Genomic DNA, 6,708 nt, shown 5'->3' with positions numbered 1-6,708 from the left:
TACTAGACGTGGGAGACCGAATTTGCTCTTGAGCTTTTTCCACGCTTCCGGGAAATTGCGACCGACGATTTCTATAGACGAAATCGTCGCCAGAGCCGGTCCTTCTAAGCATGCGTTTAAATGATGCAGTTTTTGTACATCGGACAACCATGCATTATTGATCACCCCGGAGGTGAACAGATCCTCGAAGTGTTCCCACTCTCGAGGATCCCCTCCGAATTTTGGTAATCTTTGTTTTGGGAGCTCGATCGGTATACTGCATTGAGCTTCCGACGCCGCCGGTTTTGGATCCCCGGCGAGTCGTTCTATCTCAGCGCTTACGAATTCCACGAAATCGTGATAGTCGTTTTCGGCAGTGGCCATACCGTTCTGTTTAAAGAATTCGTATTCCTGCCTTTGCGCTGGCTGTACTAATTTCCGTACAGCCGAGTACCGATCTGTGAGTTCCCTCCATAAGTTTTTGGCAAACTCGAGCTTTTCCTCAAGGCCTCGTACCGAGTAGCTCGCTTTTCCCTTCTTCTTGAGGTTAATGCCCAACTTATTGAGTCGGTATGCACCCTCGGTCAAGGCATCGATGTGATCATCGAGCTCCGACCACGTGGCTTGTTTAGCTACCGCCATAGTTGGATTTTCGAGGATAAAACCGCTCGAAATAACCTCTTACGTGGGTAATTCCACACGTGTACAATCGTGCACCTTTTCCTGGTCCAATAAACCTCGTTTAGATCCGGCTCGAAAGACCTTATGTTAGATTAGGGAGGTTTCAAATATTTTAATTGAACGCCTCGTCTAACGGAGGTCCGGATCACGAGGGAAAGGACGTTGGAACAGTATTAATTGCACGTTAGTTTTATTTTCGCTTCGTCGAAAATTCGACGAAGCCGTTTATTTATTTTACAGGTTTTCTTTTCAGGACGAACACAAACACAAACTCTTAAATCTAACCGCCTAGACGTCTGGCCGGCGTCTGGCCAGAAAAAACCCCGCCGATGGGCCGTCTCCTTTCCGGCGGTTCGCGTTGCTCTATCCTGAAACAAAAGAGACGAGACTATGCGTAAATATCGAGTAACGTGAGTCACGTTGTCCGTCTCGTTCTAAGGTTCACGCGCTCTTGGTTGTGCTTGTCGCACTTGCGAGCGGGGAACTCGGCCGCCGCGTTACGCAGCTAAGCTAGTGGACTGTATGTGTGAACGTTCCCTTTAAACCAGGAAACGTTTGATTGCAGATTTGGGAGACGAGAATCGATCTCGATTTTTCCCGACTGCTAATTTCGACTGTCGCCGGAGAGGTTAACAGAGGGAGGTTGTAAGGCTCCAACTATTTACCTGCTCCTCGGCCGTTTATCGTCCTCGTAATGCGTACGGGCACTGTGTGGTGCAGCACCTTTACAGCGCATGCAGCGACTTATAATTATAGTGCGTACACCACGGCGCTATACTGAGCGGTTCTACGCACAGGGTCCGTACACACTGGCGATGATTGAACAGCGCTCTAGCTGGTCGCCGGATGCCGGAACTCAAGTATTGTCCCGAACACCGACTGGAGGACGGTAATACCACCCAGGGTATGCACGCCACGAAGGCCCCTAAGGGTGGGTTTGCACCGTTCGACAGTCGAGAGGTTCGAGATTCAAATTCGAAACCTCGGACACGACCTCTGATTGCAGCGATACGTGTCTGATGTCAGACTGATGTGGACTATAGCCACCGCTGAATGGGAATTTCGGATTATAATTCACGAAATTCTACAGTCGCTTTGATCTGGTCGAAACCCGACCTGATCTTTATCGAATTACAACGAGTTGCGAAAGGAATCACGGGAAGAGATTGATTCACAATCCGTCCTCGTATTCGATTCCTTTCCTCGTTTACGATTTTTTAATTTAAATTGTGAACGGGTTACGGAAGGAGTCACGGTAAAGGATTGTTTTTACAATCCGTTCTCGTATGGAGTCCTTCCTTTTCCACGTTCAGAATTTATTCGAAAAGTTCGAGTGACTCGTAACTATTCGAGAACTATGGAATTCCCGAGGAGCGGGGTCGTATGCCCATGTGCTCCCTGCCGGTTCCAGATTAAGAGTGACGGACGAGCACGGACAGTCAAAATGTTCGCTCGAAGGGTGAAACCTCCGTAGAGCGGCGCTGTGAACGTTTTTTGAGTCCGTCTTTGTCTAATACAAAATTGTCGTACCTTCTCTAGACACGCGCGTCGAAACTTTCGTTTCGAAATTGAGCGTTACGTGATCGATCGCGGGAGGTCTCGAAAAAAACCCGAGAGCGGCTGTTTTTCTATCCCGTACTGTTTTCGCGTAGCGGACACGACGACCGAGGTACCTCTGGTCTTACGTACGCCGAAAAAACAATACCGGGTGACGAATTATATTTTACTCGAAAATACGTCGAATTAACGCGATATTTAAACACTCATACTTCATGGCTAGATCCTGGGCTGTTTCTGGATTGTATCACGTAGTAATGTGGTACCACGCTGAAACAGTCAATTAAACCTGGTTTCAATCAATATTTTAGAGGATGACGCATGTTAGGCCTCGGTTAGGTCTGGGATTTTCACTCATCAGACTCATACTTTCGCATTCTTCACATACTTGTTGAACTGATCCTGGGTTTTTTCTGGTTTGGATCACGTAGTAATGTGGTACCACACTGAAACAGTCGATTAAACCTGGTTTCAATCAATATTTTAGAGGATAACGCAAGTTAGGTCTGGGATGCCCCGGGACGGATAGCGGCGGGATGGAGCGGCCCCGTCCCGCCGCTATGAGGCAGTGTGTCTACTGGGGGGACCGACTGTCCCCCCGGGGGATGGGCGCGAAAGCGCGGGCACGGGGAGGATACCGGAAGAATGCTTCGAGCGATTCCCGGTATCCTCGCAAAGCGTGCCGAAGGGTCACCGTGGGGTTTTTAGTGGGTAGGTCCCGCGCCTGTCGTTGTACGGGCGCGGGGAATCCCACACACCCCTCCCACCTCTCCCCAAGGAGGTGGGAGGGAGTCTTTCGAAGATTTTCCCCACGACAAAAAAAAAAAAAAAAAAAAAAAGTTAGGTCTGGGATAGGTCTGGGATTTGACCCCATCAGTCTCATACTTTCGCACACTTCACATACTCGTTGAACAGATCCTGGGTTTTTTCTGGTTTGCATCACTTAGTAATGTGGGACCACACTGAAACAATCAATTAAACCTGGTCTTGATAAATATTTTAGAGGATAACGCATGTTAGGTCTGGGTTAGGTCTAGGATTTGCCCTCATCAGGCTCATACTTTCGCATATTTCTCATACTTCATGGCTAGATCCTGGGCTGTTTCTGGATTGTATCACGTAGTAATGTGGTACCACGCTGAAACAGTCAATTAAACCTGGTTTCAATCAATATTTTAGAGGATGACGCATGTTAGGCCTCGGTTAGGTCTGGGATTTGCTCTCATCAGGCTCATTCTTTCGCATATTTCTCATACTTGATGGCTAGATCCTGGGCTTTTTCTGGATTGCATCACGTAGTAATGTAGTACCACACTGAAACAGTCAATGAAACCTGGTTTTCATCAATATTTTAGAGGACAACGCAAGTTAGGTCTAGGTAAGGCCTGAGATTTTCACTGATCAGACTCATACATTCGCATTCTTCACATACTTGTTGAACGGATCCTGGGTTTTTTCTGGTTTGGATCACGTAGTAATGTGGTACCACACTGAAACAGTCGATTAAACCTGGTTTCGATCAATATTTTAGAGGATAACGCAAGTTAAGTCTGGGATTGGTTTGGGATTTGACCTCATCAGACTCATAATTCCGCATTCTTCACATACTTGTTGAACGGATCCTGGGTTTTTTCTGGTTTGGATCACGTAGTAATGTAGGACCACACTGAAACAGTCAATTAAACCTAGTTTCGATCAATATTTTAGAGAATAATTCATGTTAGGTCTAGGTTAGGTCTGGGATTTGCTCTCATCAGGCTCATACTTTCGCACACTTCACATACTCGTTTGACAGATCCTGGGTTATTTTCTGGTTTGGATCACGTAGTAATATGGGACCACACTGAAACAGTCAATTAAACCTGGTTTCGATCAATATTTGAGAGAATAATTCATGTTATGTCTAGGTTAGGTCTGGGATTTGCTCTCATCAGGCTCATTCTTTCGCATATTTCTCATACTTGATGGCTAGATGCTGGGCTTTTTCTGGATTGCATCACGTAGTAATGAAGTACAACACTGAAACAGTCAATTAAACCTGGTTTCCATCATTATCTTAAAGGACAACGCAAGTTAGGTCTGGAGTAGGTCTTGGATTTGCCCTCATCAGGCTCATACTTTCGCATTCTTCACATACTTGTTGAACGGATCCTGGGTTTTTTCTGGTTTGGATCACGTAGTAATGTGGTACCACACTGAAACAGTCGATTAAACCTGGTTTCGATCAATATTTTAGAGGATAACGCAAGTTAATTCTGGGATTGGTTTGGGATTTTCACTCATCAGACTCATAATTCCGCATTCTTCACATACTTGTTGAACGGATCCTGGGTTTTTTCTGGTTTGGATCACGTAGTAATGTAGGACCACACTGAAACAGTCAATTAAACCTAGTTTCGATCAATATTTTAGAGAATAATTCATGTTAGGTCTAGGTTAGGTCTGGGATTTGCTCTCATCAGGCTCATACTTTCGCACACTTCACATACTCGTTTGACAGATCCTGGGTTATTTTCTGGTTTGGATCACGTAGTAATATGGGACCACACTGAAACAGTCAATTAAACCTGGTTTCGATCAATATTTTTGAGAATAATACATGTTAGGTCTAGGTTAGGTCTGGGATTTGCTCTCATCACGCTCATTCTTTCGCATATTTCTCATACTTGATGGCTAGATGCTGGGCTTTTTCTGGATTGCATCACGTAGTAATGAAGTACAACACAGAAACAGTCGATTAAACCTGGTTTCGATGAATATTTTAGAGGATAACGCAAGTTAAGTCTGGGATTGGTCTGGGATTTGCCCTCATCAGGCTCATACTTTCGCGTTTTTCACATACATGTTGAACAGATCCTGGGTTTTTTCTGGTTTGGATCACGTAGTAGTATGGTACCACACTGAAACAGTCCATTGAACCTGGTTTGGATCAATATTTTAGAGGATAACGCATGTTAGGTCTAGGTTAGGTCGGGGATTTTCACTCATCAGACTCATACTTTCGCATTCTTCACATACTTGTTGTACGGATCCCGGGTTTTTTCTGGTTTGGATCACGTAGTAATGTGGGACCACACTGAAACAGTCAATTAAACCTGGTTTCGATCAATATTTTTGAGAATAATACATGTTAGGTCTAGATAAGGTCTGGGATTTGCTCTCATCAGGCTCATTCTTTCGCATATTTCTCATACTTGATGGCTAGATGCTGGGCTTTTTCTGGATTGCATCAGGTAGTAATGAAGTACAACACAGAAACAGTCAATTAAACCTGGTTTCCATCAATATCTTAGAGGACAACGCAAGTTAGGTCTGGGATAGGTCTGGGATTTGCCCTCATCAGGCTCATACTTTCGCGTTTTTCACATACTTGTTGAACGGATCATGGGTTTTTTCTGGTTTGGATCACGTAGTAATGTGGGACCACACTGAAACAATCAATTAAACCTGGTCTTGATAAATATTTTAGAGGATAACGCATGTTAGGTCTGGGATAGGTCGGGGATTTGCCCTCATCAGACTCATACTTTCGCACACTTCACATACTCGTTGATCAGATCCTGGGTTTTTTCTGGTTTGGATCACGTAGTAATGTGGAACTACACTGAAACAATCAATTAAACCTGGTCTTGATAAATATTTTAGAGGATAACGCATGTCAGGTCTGGGTTAGGTCTAGGATTTGCCCTCGTCAGGCTCATACTTCCGCATATTTCTCATACTTCATGGCTAGATCCTGGGCTATTTCTGGATTAGATCACGTAGTAATGTGGTACCACACTGAAACAGTCAATTAAACCTGGTTTCCATCAAACTCTTAGAGGAGAACGCAAGTTAGGTCTGGGATAGGTCTTGGATTTGCCCTCATCAGGCTCATACTTTCGCGTTTTTCACATACTTTTTGAACAGATCCTGGGTTTTTCCTGGTTTGGATCACGTAGTAATGTGGTACCACACTGAAACAGTCGATTAAACCTGGTTTCGATCAATATTTTAGAGGATAACGCATGTTAGGTCTAGGTTAGCCCTGGGATTTTCACTCATCAGACTCATACTTTTGCGTTTTTCACATACTTGTTGAACAGATCCTGGGTTTTTTCTGGTTTGGATCACGTAGTAGTGTGGTACCACACTGAAACAGTCCATTAAACCTGGTTTGGATCAATATTTTAGAGGATAACGCATGTTAGGTCTAGGTTAGGTCTGGGATTTTCACTCATCAGACTCATACTTTCGCATTCTTCACATACTTGTTGTACGGATCCTGGGTTTTTTCTGGTATGGATCACGTAGTAATGTGGGACCACACTGAAACAGTCAATTAAACCTGGTTTCGATCAATATTTTTGAGAATAATACATGTTAGGTCTAGGTTAGTTCTGGGATTTGCTCTCATCAGGCTCATTCTTTCGCATATTTCTCATACTTGATGGCTAGATGCTGGTCTTTTTCTGGATTGCATCACGTAGTAATGAAGTACAACACAGAAAC

This window comes from Colletes latitarsis, unplaced genomic scaffold (assembly GCF_051014445.1).
Source record: "Colletes latitarsis isolate SP2378_abdomen unplaced genomic scaffold, iyColLati1 scaffold0018, whole genome shotgun sequence".
NCBI classification, from domain to species: domain Eukaryota; kingdom Metazoa; phylum Arthropoda; class Insecta; order Hymenoptera; family Colletidae; genus Colletes; species Colletes latitarsis.
Note: the sequence above shows the minus strand (reverse complement) of the source record.